The sequence below is a fragment of the Lithobates pipiens genome, unplaced genomic scaffold (genome assembly GCF_037356315.1).
Source record: "Lithobates pipiens isolate NorthernLeopardFrog02 unplaced genomic scaffold, aLitPip1_a1.2 Scaffold_22, whole genome shotgun sequence".
NCBI classification, from domain to species: Eukaryota; Metazoa; Chordata; class Amphibia; order Anura; family Ranidae; genus Lithobates; species Lithobates pipiens.
Window position 1 is genome coordinate 272,649,407 of NW_027507784.1, and position 16,145 is coordinate 272,665,551.

Genomic DNA, 16,145 nt, shown 5'->3' on the forward strand with positions numbered 1-16,145 from the left:
TTGCCTGGAGCGCTTGTAGTCCGTAGTTTTGAATGCTGCAATAGTCAACTCTCTAGCACCTTCCACATGGGCAAATTACAATGCTGCATGGTCCTTGTGGTGTGTCTTTCTGAGCTGTTTGGGTATTCCTTCTAATTGTTTCCCTGAGAATTTGTTATTTTGATTTTTGGATGATTTAATGCAATGCTCTTATTCCTATTCCCAACTAGTAAAAATTTTAGCCGGGATTTTGTTCTTTTCCAAATTTCGAGGTTTTCCTCCCTGTTCCTCCTTTTTCTAGGTTTAACAGGCCCTTATGGGTGATACTTGTGTTCCAGTTACTTTACATCTTTTGCAAGGTTTGATGTCGGCTTCTTCTTTTGTTTGTTATTCTCCTGCAGAAGATTTACTCTTTAAGGTTTCTTTTAGTTTATTCTTTTTTTGGGGCCTTCCACATTTCCAAATTGCTGCTTAGGTCTTCATCTTCATTAGATTGTTTGTTGTTTTCTGACGTTTCGCTGTGTCCTGACTTTATTAAGATATTTTTAAGGTTTAGCAAGACTGATCAATTGAATAAGGATTGGTGGATTGTTATACAACAATCACCTAGTTCATCTGTATGTGCCTTTTTTTGGTTGGCTAAATATTTAATGTCACGACCCCTTTGGTCGTCACAATTGTTGCTTCACAGCTCTGGTGTTCCACTTACCCAATGTCAATTTTCAGCCGTGCTTAAAAAAGTCTGACTTATTTGGGTTTAGGCCATTTTTCATGTTACTGGTCACTCTTTTCGTATTGGCACAGTGACTGAGGCGACCAAGCTGGGTTTCTCAGAGTCTGATCTAAAAAAAATTGGGAGGTTGGAAATCCGATTGTTTTCAATCTTACATTAGACCTAATTTATGTTTTTTTCCTGATTTTAGGTTATCCATGTGTTATATGGCTTATTGGACATTCGTTCATTTACCGGACTAACATTTGGGCCTCCCACCGATTTTATGAGCCTAATTTGAATTTGGGCAATGCATCTTTTTCTATTAATTGGCATAACTACTGTGGCATGTCTTGGTTTGATTTCCATTCTATGTTAACTACATTACTTTCTTCATGGTCGCATTCTGATGTTATTATTGTTCACTTGGGAGGTAATGATTTAGGGGTACATAAGACGTTAGACTTGGATTCACAAATTAAAATTGACTTGCTGCATTTACGTTCTATCCTTCCTGCCTCTGTTTTGATTTTTTCTGAGATCGTTCTGTGATTAAAATGGTTGCTTTACTATGATCTCTTGTATCTTGAAAAGATCAGAAAGAGGGTGAACAGGGTTATTGCTAAATTTATGTCTTCTGTTCAAGGGTTTTCCTACAGACATGTTGATTTACAAGGTTGTTTGTATGGTTTTTGATATGGTCCATCTTTCTGACATTGGGCTCAATATCCTAAACTTGGATTTACAAAATTGTGTAGAGTTGGCCATGGCCCGGGTGGGGTGCTAGGCTATATAAGTTTAGCCTGGCGTTGGTATATTAATGTTATATATAGTTCAAGCTTTAATGACTGAACTATTGGTATCTTAATGGTTTAAATATAGTTCAAGCTTTGATGGCTGAACTGTTGATATGTTGCTGTAATTTTAGTAATATGGTTATAAATAAAATATTATTGGTAAAATGGTATTTATTATGCCAATAATAAAGGGCTGCAGCCATTTTTATCCATGTGTACAGTTTGTATGTTTTATTTATTATTACATTTTAATATGAGTTTTCAGCCTCTGGTCCCATGAAAGGCAGGAGAAGCTCAATAGCGACCCCTGCCTATGGGAACAGGGACTGAAACAAAAAGGCAGTTAAGTTAAATTAATATAATTGGTGACTTACCTGTTAACAATAAACTTTATTTAAAAAATTATGTAAGCTCCTGAAAAGGTCAAATGACTAGAGGAACCTAAAGGAAGAAAGAAGAAATGTAATGTTCGTCAGAATAACAGCAGCACTGTAATGCCCCGTACACACGAGAGGGATTAAGTCTGACAGACCTCCAAAGGAGTTCCGCCGGAGTTCCGACGGAGTTCTGGCGGACTTTTCGACCGAACGGACTTGACCACACACCATCACACCAAACTCCGACGGAGTCGAACGTGATGACGTACGACTGGATTCGACGTAGGAAGTTCATAGACAGTAGCCAATAGCTGCCCTAGCGTCGGTTTTAGTCCGTCGGAGTAGCACACACACGAGCGAATTTTTCGAAGGGGACCGGGTCCGGCGGAGTTCCGTCGGGAAAATTTGAAGCATGCTTCATATCTAAAGTCCATCAGACTTTAGCGAAGCTAATGCCCCGTACACACGAGAGGGATTAAGTCTGACAGACCTCCAAAGGAGTTCCGCCGGAGTTCCGACGGAGTTCTGGCGGACTTTTCGACCGAACGGACTTGACCACACACCATCACACCAAACTCCGACGGAGTTGAACGTGATGACGTACGACTGGATTCGACGTAGGAAGTTCATAGACAGTAGCCAATAGCTGCCCTAGCGTCGGTTTTAGTCCGTCGGAGTAGCACACACACAAGCGAATTTTTCGAAGGGGACCGGGTCCGGCGGAGTTCCGTCGGGAAAATTTGAAGCATGCTTCATTTCTAAAGTCCGTCAGACTTTAGCGAAGCTAAAGTCCGTTGCAGCCCACACACGATCGGATAGTCTGACGGACTCAGTCCGTCGGAGTTTGGATGTCGAAAAGTCCGCTCGTGTGTACGGGGCATAATGCCCCGTACACACGAGCGGACTTTTCGACATCCAAACTCCGACGGACTGAGTCCGTCAGACTATCCGATCGTGTGTGGGCTGCAACGGACTTTAGCTTCGCTAAAGTCTGACGGACTTTAGAAATGAAGCATGCTTCAAATTTTCCCGACGGAACTCCGCCGGACCCGGTCCCCTTCGAAAAATTTGCTCGTGTGTGTGCTACTCCGACGGACTAAAACCGACGCTAGGGCAGCTATTGGCTACTGTCTATGAACTTCCTACGTCGAATCCAGTCGTACGTCATCACGTTCGACTCTGTCGGAGTTTGGTGTGATGGTGTGTGGTCAAGTCCGTTCGGTCGAAAAGTCTGCCAGAACTCCGGCGGAACTCCGGCGGAACTCCTTTGGAGGTCTGTCAGACTTAATCCCTCTCGTGTGTACGGGGCATAAAGTCCGTTGCAGCCCACACACGATCGGATAGTCTGACGGACTCAGTCCGTCGGAGTTTGGATGTCGAAAAGTCCGCTCGTGTGTACGGGGCATTAGAAAAAGCATCCCTCCCTATGTCACGGTCTTTGTTATGTGGCTGGTCCCATCTGCAGTAAGGGGATAGGTATATTAATGTTATATATATATAGTTTGATCTTTTATTGGCTGAACTATTGGTATGTTAATGGTTTAAATATAGTTTGAGCTTTGATGGCTGAACTATTGATATGTTGATGTAATTTTAGTAATATGGTTATAAATAAAATATTATTGGTAAAATGGTATTTATTGTGCCAATAATAAAGGGCTGTGGCCATTTTTATCCCTTTGTATAGTTTGTAGTTATTTATTATTAAAGTTTAATATGAGTTTTCAGCCTCGGATCCCATATGATGTCATGTATTGAGCAGATTGGAGAGTAAGCCCTTGTACACACGGTCGGAGATTCCGACGGAATGTGTCCAATCGGACCGTTTTGTCGGATATTAGGGATGAGCTTCGTGTTCGAGTCGAACGTACGTTCGACTCGAACATTGGCTGTTCGTCCGTTCGGCAAAATCCGAACTCTTGGTCCGTTCGCGTCAAAATTCGTGTGGCGCGCACGGCCCACAATGCACTGCGATGGCGCAGTGCATTGCTGGCTCTTGATTGGCCAAGCATGCACTGTGATCCCGCATGCTTGGCCAATCGCAGCGCCAGCAGCGAGGAGAGCCATGATTGGCCACAGGCAGGATGCCTGTGGCCAATCATAGCTCAGGCTGCGTAGTGCACGCCCCACACTATATAAGGCCGCCTTTGAGGAGGCCTCGTGTAGTGTGTTGGCATCTGAAGCAGTGGGTGTTCTGTGTACCTTCAACACAGTTACACACCGATCGTTTTTGGCTGATTTCCTATCTTGCTCTTGTGTAGTGGTTATTGTCTGTGCCCTGACCGCAGTATACACCACTATATTCACCTCACCTATATAGCTAGTGATCTATCTTTAATAATAGAGCTTGCAGTCAGTAGTGTTAGGAGATAGTGCGTGCTGTCTGCGTGCTCTGTACCCAGTACATACGGCTATAATCCACCTACATAGCTGTTCTCTATTTGAGCCCAATTGCCATCTGCAGGAGTTATTGGAAGTTGTGTGTGCCTCCAGCACAGCACAGTATACATCTGTATATACCCCTTTATCTCTGCTGTTTTCTGGTTATTGTCTGCGTGCCCTGACCACAGTATACACCATGATATTCACCTCACCTATATAGCTAGTGATCCATCTTTAATAATAGAGCTTGCAGTCAGTAGTGTTAGGAGATAGTGCGTGCTGTTTGCGTGCTCTGTACCCAGTACATACCGCTATAATCCACCTACATAGCTGTTCTCTATTTGAGCCCAATTGCCATCTGCAGGAGTTATTGGAAGTTGTGTGTGCCTCCAGCACAGCACAGTATACATCTGTATATACCCCTTTATCTCTGCTGTTTTCTGGTTATTGTCTGCGTGCCCTGACCGCAGTATACACCGTGATATTCACCTCACCTATATAGCTAGTGATCCATCTTTAATAATAGAGCTTGCAGTCAGTAGTGTTAGGAGATAGTGCGTGCTGTTTGCGTGCTCTGTACCCAGTACATACCGCTATAATCCACCTACATAGCTGTTCTCTATTTGAGCCCAATTGCCATCTGCAGGAGTTATTGGAAGTTGTGTGTGCCTCCAGCACAGCACAGTATACATCTGTATATACCCCTTTATCTCTGCTGTTTTCTGGTTATTGTCTGCGTGCCCTGACCGCAGTATACACCGTGATATTCACCTCAGCCTAAGGCCCAATTTTTCTGCCCCTGTTTAACAGGGGCGTTTAAGTACAATTTTTGATGCAATGCTTTGCAGCAGGGCTAATTCCAGCAAAAAAACTAGAGTATATGGAAGAGGTTGCAGTGTGGTGGCACCAGCAGCAGTGCCTAAGGCCAAATTTTTCTGCCCCTGTTTAACAGGGACATGTAATTACAATTCTTGATATAATATTTCACAGGAGGGCCCCTTCCTGTGCCCACCCAGAGTAATGGTGAGGACTTATAGTGTTGTGGCACCAGCACCACAACCACCAAAGGTCAATTTTTCTACCACTGTTCAACAATGGCATGTAATTACAATTCTTGATATAATCGTTCACAGCAGGGTGCTCCAGCGCCCACCAAGAGTCACTTTGAGGGCTTACAATGTTGTGGCAAAACCAACACCTTGTTCTGCCATTTCTGCAGAGCATATAGGGCAGGCCCCTACTTTCAAACATCCAACTTACAAACATCAGACAGCAGCAAGTGAGATGAAAAAAGATGGACGACAAAACAAATTATACAGGGGTGATAACCCTTCCCTATGTTTTCCAAAAAACGTAAAAATAGTTTTTTTGACTGGAGCTACACTTTAAAAATGTACCAGTTGAAAATTACAAACAGATTCAACTTAACACAACAAACCTACACAGTCCCTGTCTTGTTTGCACCGCCTGTATACTGCTGTTCTGAGTATATAGGGCCTGGGGGCCACACGCATTTCCTTTTTTTAATATGGGTACAGGGTTCCCCTTAATATGCGTACAAGACCCAAATAGGCTGGTAATGGGCAGGGAGGGCTACCCATGCCATTTTTCTCAATGATTTTCAACCATATTGCAGGAACCAGATATAACATTAAAACCGCAAGCAGTTTTAAATGGTGTTATTTCCGTTTAATGTCATTTTGTGCAGGGACTGTTCTAAACACGGGAAACACGTGGCACTTCACAGGCATACTACAGACACCCCCCAGGCACCATATTTAAAGGAATATTTCACTTTTTTTTCACTTTAATCGTCATTAAAATCAGTGCTCCCGCCAAAACGGCCGTTTTTAAAACTTTTTTTTGCATTGACCCATGTCCCCTGAGGCAGGAGTCAGGTCCCCAAACCCTTTTTAGGACAGTATCTTGCATATTAGCCGTTAAAATTAGCACTTTCCATTTCGAACGTTCGAGTCCCATAGACTTCAATGGGGTTCTAACGTTCGTAACGAACGTGGGGTCCATTCGAAAGTTCTGGTGCGAACCGAACCGGGGGGTGTTCAGCTCATCCCTATCGGATATTCTGACTGACCAAGTTTTCCAACTTGTTGGTAAAATTTTCAGACAAAATGCTCCGATCGGACATACACCGATCATGTGTAGAGAATTCCGATCGGACAAAGTGCCACGCATGCTCAGATCAAATTCCTACACTAAAGCTATTAGCTACTAGCGTGAACGTAGTCCCGTCGTAACAAAATAACTTAATCACATCGGATTTTCCGACAACTTCGTCCGACCGTGTGTATGCAACAGTTTCGGACAAAATCCGTCGGAAAAAATCAGACGGACAAAATCCGACGGATTTGGTTGTCGAAATCTCCGACCGTGTGTACAAGGGCTAAGAGAAATCTGTCACGGATCTCCTGTTGTGGACTTTCGTGAGATGTAACCCAGATTGTAATGGTTGTTAGTGTTGGTATCTCACTTGCCTATCCAGATATATGGGTGGATGGATGAATACAGGGATGCACTCCACCAGTGTGGTAATATCCTCATTGATAACAGCCTGTGTTCAGATGATTCCCACATCTCCCCATGATTCAAATATGTGGTCCAATAATAGAGTTCTCAATCCTCCTCGCTATGAAGACTAGGGATCTGGCTATGAGGCAGCTGGAACGCATGGTCACCGAACAATCGGGAAATATTGCGGTGATCTGCATTCCAGGTCTGATGTCCACCCACGTCACTTCCATTGGTCTCCAGAGCACACCATGCTAATGTACCCGCCCACCCGGTGATGTGGTCAGGGCCATTCTCAGCTTCAACACAGTGCAGGGCAGGATACGAGGAATTTACCTTCAGGAGATCCCTCTCTCCACCTGCCCCCACCAGCTGATGTATTGACCAAAACCCTGTCTCTGCATGATGGATGCACAGAGGGACAGGACATCCAAGGGGGAGGGGGCAAACAGGGGAGAATGACAGCCAATAAGGGGAGATGACAAACACAGAAAGAAGGAAGTATGCAGAGGAGAATATCTCCTCATACTGAATGGTAATAGACATGCTGCCCTTTCTATAGCAGTTCACACTGAGGGTACACATGTGTTCCCAATCTTTGCATAGATACTATATATCTAGGTGTACACTAATGTCAATAGATAGATGAAATGGTACTTCATAATAAAAAAATGAATTATTATTTGGTATGTATACTTGGTCATAGACACTGTTAACATACGATGGAAAGCCACACCATTGATGCGTGCCTGGTCCACACACTACCTCATAAGCTCTCTTGCACACTCTCATTGTGCACACATGTGTACCCTCACACACTTGTGCATGCACCCACATGCACCCGCAAACTGCAGTGGTGTGTGCAAGGTGGGTCCTTGGAGAATATGTTGAAGAGACAAAGGTAACCTCTAGCTGTGTATAGTGTAGAAGAGGGAGGGAAATTAAATATCACATATTCACTCAACCCTACGCCCCTCTCTACTTGACAACCCCATGAATTTCCAGATCCTCGTTTAACCCTCCCAGGGATCAGAGACCTCAAGGTAAATATCCAGAATGTTTCCCTCTTGCAAAGTTTCGGGAATCTGCAGCCACCCTCAGGATCCTTGGCTATTGCCTCTATGCCAAACACTTATATATCAGCTGGACTGCCATTGTGATGCTCTTTAAAGTGGCACAGAACTGAATATTGGTTCTTATTTTTGTCACTTTCGTTACTATTAATAATATTACATTTGTGTTTTCCGAACCTCAATCTTAGTGGATGTATGGAAGCCCCCTTTAACAATTGCTTGAAAAGTATTAGCTGAAAAGTTAATCTTCAATTTGTTAGTCAAGTCTGTTGCTCCACCAGTGGAGTGGAAACACCCAAGACAGAAAATGTGTCAGGGTTCATGCACACCGGATGCTCCCTAGACTCTTTTATCCTGGCAGCAGAAAAATTCTGGATGAGTTTATCTGTATTTAGCAATGTCAATCACTTTAACTTTTCACTTAATAATTTATTCTGGCCATTGAAATGAATTAACGCTCAAGTGTTAAACACGCCTAGCGTTAATAAGCACTTAGGCCGCGTACACACGCGCGGACTGTTGGCCCAACTTTGTCCGTCCAACAGTTTGAGCGAACAGTCCGCTCAAACTTAGCATGGACGGACATGGCCACACACGACGAACGAACAGTTTGCTGAAACCGTGCGCGATGACGTGAACGGCACGTACGACGGGACGCAAAATACGACGTCCTATACACTGCAATGCAACCTTCCGACGTGGAAATCCTTTCTGAGCATGCGCGAGACTTAGTTGGCCGAACAAGCCTACACACGAGCGAACAGTCCGCTGAAACCTTGTTTCAGCGGACAGTTTTTCGGAATTTCCGTAAGACCTTGTTCGGCCAACTGTCCGCTGAAACTGTCCGCTGAAGCCCCACACACGAGCGGACTGTCCGCCCAAACACTGTTCAGCGGACAAGGTTGGGCCAACAGTCCGCGCGTGTGTACGCGGCCTTAGCCATGTTTTTGCCACATCAAAAGGTTTTCTGCCAAAAACAATTCTTCTGCATTCAGGAGAGGAGCATTTACAATAGTGCGCCTAAATGCTGTTGCTCCTAAATTCTGGTAAAAGCCTTTGTGTGCATAAGCAGATAGGCTTTTATTGAGTTGTGTTCAGGGGCTTTGGTAAAAAATTAGCAAAAGTTCCAAAAACGTGGGTTAAGGAGAGACAGTGTGCATAAGTCATTACTGGCCAAAAAAATCAGGTGAAAATAAGGGGGGAAATCGTACAAAAGAAAGCTAATGCGGCCACTACATTTAAACATTGGTTAGCTGCACAATATGAATTTTCTTTTTGAGTTTAATACTGCTTTAATGTCTTCAATGTTTCCCTATGTTGATGTTGACACCTAATTTAAATATGTCAGCTATTAACATGACTTTAACATTTATTTATTTTTTAAAGTAAAGGAAGGTTAAAACCATAATCAGTTTCTTGACTAGTGTAGATAAGATGCACCTCTTCGTTTTACCCACTGCGGCCCACCGTTACACCCCCCAACCTGTCTCCCGTTTCTTATCTATAGAAATGAGACCACACCTTTTATGGGGTATAACCGGCCACAGCAGCCTTTTATTTATAAATATATAAATATATATAAAATATATATATAAAAATATCAACATATACCAATTAACCATTTAAACCATTTTAACCTCGATAAACCTCCATATAACTCTGAAACCTCCTCAGTTTGCTGAACCCGGTGGCTTGTATGGCACTTTCCCAACACCATCTCACTTTGTTACACTGCGGGCAAGCTAACCGTACTAGGCCTCCGGCCGTGATAGCATCAGCCCGGAGACAACTCCCTACCCGCAGTGTCCACTATCCCATAATCAGCTAACCCGCGTTAGCTGTAACCCAGGGAGCCCATGTCCCTAATGGGCTCCCCCACACTTTCATTTCCTGGGTCAGTTACCACCATACAAGCCACCACCACCGCCACCAGCTACCAAGGGAGACCCCCTCACCCTTGGGAGCCCCGCCACACTCTCAGAGCCCGCTGTATCCCCTCCTGCAAGCCCAGGCCCCAAAGATCCATCCCAACATCCGAGAGATGTACACCATCTCGCAACAGATACAGCCCAACATCCCTTTCCAATTCCCGATGACGAACCACCAAACCCCCATTCCTGAGGACAAACTGGCCCACTCTCTTGTTCACCTTAATTCTAGTCTTATTCAGGCTCACTACGGACCGGGCCAGCCGCCAACACGTCCTGGCCACAATGTCGGACCATACGATTAGCATTCCTGGGAAAAGGGTGCTCAAACGCAAAAAATCCAACTTGACATCACAAATGAGCTCCCTGGCCGGCCGGCCCCCCAGATCGTTGCCCCCCACGTGGAGCACCAGCACGTCAGGCGGCCTATCCAGGCGGGCCACGTGCAGCACCTCCGGTAACACCCTACCCCACAGCATGCCCGGCCTCCCAATCCACCGCACACAAGCCTCCTCCCGAGGAACCCCCAACTGCCTGCCATTCTGCCGCATGTCTGCCCGCCTGGCCCCCCGGAACACATAAGAGTGCCCCAATATCCACACGAGGCCTATCTGGAATCCATCTGAAACAACATAGAAAACCATAGATAACAGCAGGCTTGAAGAAAAACACACAGACACAAACACAACACACACCCCACAGAAAACCTCCCCCACACATCCGGCCACGGGCCCTATTCCCCTGCCAGCTCCGGCCGAACGTAAGACCGAAAACGAAGTGAATCCCATCGCCCTATCCTCCGGACCGCTGCCTCGTCCAACCCGCAACGAGCGGCTTCCGTAGCCGCCCCGATACGGAAGGAGTGCGAGGCAAACTGCGAGCTATCCAAGCCGGCCGCTGTCAAGCATTTGCGAAAAACCGCCACAAATTGGAATCTTGACAGCAAAGACCCATCAGCGTGAACCAGGAGCGTCCCGTCCCCACTGGGCCGCACACCCAAAAACTCCCCTACCACCTGTACTGGGCACAGCGGCGACCCCTCCAGCCGATACAAGCACCCCTCTACCTCCCTGATCCGTTTTGGACCGCCGTAACAAAATCTCCACCCTATCGCCCAACAGGCGCACATCCTGCGCCAATATCCCTCCAGGGAGCGTCCTCGAAGGACTCACCAGTTCGCTAACCCTGAACGCGCCAAAAAAAGCCAGCGCAAAAGCCGCCCGAAACAAAGACGCCTCAAACACAGAGGAGCAGATCGACCCCAACCTACCCACCAACTCCAGCAAATTGCAGAATGTCACCGGCCTCCTGGTATCCCTCCGTTTTTGCGCACGACGATAGCCTTTCATCGCCTGCCGAATGCAAAAGCCTTTTGTATAGTCCGCATACCCTTGCAACTTAAACCAGAAGGCCAGCCCCGCCAGCTTCCGGTCCATGGCGGAAACCGACACACCGCGTTCCAGACCCCGGGCCACAAAATAGAGAACCAACATCTGCATCTCATCAGCAGCCGGACCCCCGCCGACCTGGCCAACAAACTCCCGCCACTCACACCATACCTTACCGTAGGCCAACCAAGTGGCGGCGCTTACCGACCGCTTGATCCACCCAGCGAGGACTCCCAGACCATCGACCACATCCAGCTGGGGCAGGGGACACCCTCCCTTTCGGCCGCCGGCGCCAACTCCCGAAACCTGACCCACTGGAAACGAGACAAGGCGTCAGCCAACGTATTCTCAACCCCTGGTAAATGCACTGCATATAAGAAAATGTTCAGCTCCAAGCAGCGCAGCACCAAGTGCCGCAGCAACCGGACGACATGAAGGAAAGACGCCGAGATGTGGTTAATGACCTGAACCACGCCCAAGTTGTCGCAATTCAACCTAACCTTCATATCTCGGAACGCTGCCCCCCAAACCTCCACCGCCAAAACCACCGGAAACAATTCCAGCAGCACCAGATTCTTGCACAGCCCCGCCTCCGGCCACTCCACCGGCCAGGGAGCCGCGCTCCACTGGCCGCCAAAGTACGCGCCGTACCCCGTAGATCTCGCTGCATCAGTGAACAACTCCAAATCCCAATTGCTCACCGGCCCACCCGGCCAGAGGGATGGGCCATTGTACTGAGCCAAAAAGGTGTGCCACACCCTCAGGTCTTCCTTGTGTTCACGCGTCAGCCTGATGAAATGAGTGGGCGACCGAACCCCCGACAAACGTCGACAAAAAACTCTACCCATAGGAATGATCCGGCGCGCAAAGTTCAGCTTCCCCAGCAACAACTGAAGCTTCCGCAGCTGCACCTTGCGCAACCCGGCCACCGCCTGAAGTTAGGCCCTCAAGTCCTCCAGCTTCCCCTCCGGGAGCCGGCATTCCATGGCCTCAGAATCGATCCGCAGCCAACGGGATACCGAACCACTGGGCCGTCTGTTGTAACGTAGCCAGCAACACAGCGCAAGTGTTCGTTCCGGCAGAGCCAACGCACAGGAAATCGTCCAGGTAATGAATTATCGAATTCAAACCCGAAACGTCCCGGACCACCCACTCGACGAACGAACTGAAGGTCTCAAACAAGGCGCACGAGATCGAGCACCCCATGGGAAGGCAACGATCCACATAAAATTCGCCTTGCCAACAGCAGCCCAACAAGTGAAAGCTGTCAGGGTGGACCGGCAGCAAGTGGAACGCCGACTCCACGTCCGCCTTCGCCAGCAATGCCCCCCGCCCACACCGGCGCACCCACGACACCGCGGCGTCAAAAGACGTATAAGACACCGCACAAGCCGCCGGGTCAATCGCGTCGTTGACGGAGCCCCCTTTCGGAAACGAGAGATGGTGGATCAGCCGAAACTTATTCGGCTCCTTCTTGGGCACCATCCCAAGAGGGGACACCACCAAATCCGCCAGCGGCGGCTCCCGAAATGGGCCCGCCATACGACCCAGCGCCACCTCCTTCCCCAATTTCGCCCCAACCACCCCCGGGTGCAATAACTTCCGCGCCACCGCTGGAATCGCCTCCAGCACTAGGGATCCGAAAACCCTCTGCAAACCCCTCCCTCAAAAGCCGGGCAGCCGCCCGGTCCGGGTACCTACTTAGGAAAGGCGCCATCCTTTCCCCCTTCACCGGCGTCGTCCCTTTTGTTAGCCAAATCTCCCGTTCGCCCCTTCCCCTTTTTAATACACAGGGAACCCGGGTGGGAGCCGCCGCAGCCGGAGCACTCGTGTTTGAAGCGGCAAGAACTGCCAAACTTGCAAGTGCCGTCGTTAAACTGCCAGCAGAGTCCCCGTTTGCTGGAGGCTGGCTGTCCCGAGGAACCTCCGGCCCCCCCCGGAAAAAACTGGGAAGGGGCCCTCGCCGAGGACATCAACCTCATCCAGAGGCTTATGTCCTTATGGTCCCACCGCAACGAAGGCCGCACGGCCCTCCTCTGACAGAACTGCTCGTCGTAGCGGAGCCACGCAGTGCCTCCGTACACCCGGTACGCCTCCCCCACGGCGTCCATATAGCAGAACAACGCCTTCTCACCAATGACGCTGGCCATAATGGCGAAAGCCTGCAGCCAATTTGCGAACGTGCACAGAATCATCCGATATCGCCGCTTCTCCTCATCCTCCTTTTTACTATCGTCAGGTTTCACCCTGTCCAAATTAAACTTCTCGAGGGGGAGCAGTGAAAAAATCTCCACGTACTCCCCCTTCACTATCTTCTCCCGCACCTCCGGCTTCAAGTGCGAGCCCAACGGACCCTCAAAGCAGACATATACTTCGCATTTCGCCGCGTCTGCTATGCGCACTATGTCCGCTCTACCACCGCCGTCCGGGGACGCCACCTTCTCCCCAGCCCCCGCCGCCACAGCCGAAGCGACCTCAGCAGCCGCCGGGGGCACCACCACCGCAGGAAGGTCGGCCACGGCCGGCGCCGCAGCCCGCACTTCCCCGACTTTCTCACCCCCGCAGCAGATGGCCCCCACACAGCCGCCGGTGCATCCCTCCCACCGGTGTCCTGCGCAAAGCGCTGCACCAAATCCCGCAGTCCCCCCAACAGGGCCTGCAGCTGCGACTCGGACCCCACCGCGGCCGACCCGACAACGCTCGGTCCCACCAGCACCCCGGCGGACCCCCCCGACACCGACCCACACACCCCGGTCCCTGAACCACCCCCAACAACCCCAGACATGACAGGAACCGTAGAAGGGAATAACAGAGACATGGACTTACCGGGCCGACCAGGGAAGGACCCAGCCGCCGCTCCGCTCGCCTCCACCCCCGACGGACGCTCCTGCTGACCCTCATGGTCGGATTCACTCAGCTCCCCCTCGGACAGGACCACGGGCGTGTGCAGGGGCTCCGCGCTCTCCACCTGAGCCAAGCGTGTAGCAGGTCCACCAGGCCCCCTCCGACCGTGATGTCCGTCCGCATCACCGGTCTGTCTGGCACCTCCAGGGATGACGTCCGCTGCCGCCACTGCGCTCCTCAGCCGCCGCCGGCCGCCATCTTGACCACGCCGCCTCCCATCTGAACCGCCGGCCGGGGATGGGGAAGGCCCGGCGGTCGTGTTACATACTGCCCCGCGCCGAGGCCTCCCCCTCCCCCCGCGTGGAGGGGAGAGGGAGCCCGGATCCTCCGGAGATCTCCGCCGAGCGGGCGGGGGGGAGGGGCTAGCCCGCTCCGAAGCCCCGCCCACCGAGCGCCGCTGTAGACGAGGATTCCGTCCAGGCCCTGTACCAGCGGAAGCAGGCGTGCGCTTCGCTGGCGGGCCTGACGGGTCCCTGCCGGGGGGGCTCCTATCCGCGCGGGCAGCTCGAGGGGATACATCCGGCGAAAAACGCTCCGGAGGCTGAGACCTCCGGGCGTGTGGCGTGGCCGATCCCCAAGCCTCAGCCTGGTCCCTGAGAAGCGGCGCCACCTGCCGCTCCAGCCACTCTGGTCCGTGGCAGGCGGCAGCCGCACGTAGCTGGGCAAAGATGGCCTCAAACGCAGCCATCACACAAAAGCTAACTGACCTAAAGCTCGCAGCCAAATTCTCCTCAAACTCTCCTCTCCTCGTGCTCCTAAAGTTGTTACCCCTCCTCTTCCTGTTTGTCTCCTTTAAAGGCTACCCACCCCTTCTTCTAACCACCCCCCCTCCTCACCATTCACTTTCTTTAACCCTTTCCTGTGCCCTTCTCACCCTGTCATGCTGTCCTTACACTACCACTGGTTTCTCTCCTTCTCGTTCCCGGGACTTTCTTTATTTCTGACTGTGTTCCTGTTGCAGATTTTCCCGCACCTAATGTCTGGTACAAAAAAAAAAACATTGTCAGTAGGACAAAAAAGTAAGGGAAAATCTCTATAATGGAGCCCTGAAAAGCAATAAATCCCGTCAATCTATCCAAAACTAGAAAAAAAAGCTAGAAAATAGAAACTAGCAAAAACTAGATGCAGAAGACTCAATGGCCTTTAAAATGGCCAATTTTGGCTTCTTATGCATATATTCAGAGCAATCAAGCAAATTTCTTTCTTTTGATTAACTGCATTTGAAGTCTTCCAGCTGATGATTATTTGGCTGACATCCATGTCACTTAATAGCAAGTTTAACTTCCGGTGAGCTTTGCTCAAAGTTACATTTTCAATCCATTTCTTAGTGGCTTACATTTTACATTTGTAATTATACATGTGCAGTTCATACGAAATGTTCGCTATTCCAAGGTTCGGATATATCCAGATCTACGAAAAACAATGGTATTGAATTTCAATGAATCCAAAATAAATAAATCCAAAATAAAGTATAATGAAACAACAAAATTAATTTGTTTCATTTGGATGTTTGAATTATTCAACGTAACAAATTATCTGAATTGATTTGGGAATAGTTGGTTGTTAAGGAGCGGGCGGCTGCAGTGTCCTTAACAACTATGACTCATCTACTGTCTGCAGGCTTCCCCGCTGACAACAGAATTTAAACAAAAGAAAAGCCGGCATTAGAAAATTCATGGGGTTGGGTCTGATATGGATTTTAAATTAAATTCTCTGCCTTTTGGCTAAGATCAAGTGTAGTATCTGTTCTTATCAGTTACCAGTGGAGGCGCTGTGCTAACTGTCACAGCCTATGGCAGTAGGTTGGGGTGGCGGTGGCTATGCAAATCCACTGGTGTGATGGTAGCCTAGAAGGTTAGTATTGGGGGTAGCCAAAACCGGACTGCTCAATGAACGGACGGCCAGGAATATGTCCTCTTTGGAGAATGCCGGAAAGGTTGCACCCGGTATGGATGGAGCTGCACTGGTCTGGGATGTATGTGCCCAAGAAGTGGCAGTCCAGGGGTGCCATAATTCTCACTGTGAGTAGGGAACTTTGAGTTTTACTGGCACCTAGGTCACTGCACCATCACACTTTTT

The 16,145-nt window shown here is 49.1% G+C and overlaps 1 pseudogene; it reads left to right on the plus strand.

Moving 5' to 3' along the window:
• Nucleotides 1–15,770: 15,770 nt before the first annotated feature.
• On the plus strand, nt 15,771–15,899 carry LOC143925806 (U2 spliceosomal RNA; annotated as a pseudogene).
• Nucleotides 15,900–16,145: the final 246 nt, after the last annotated feature.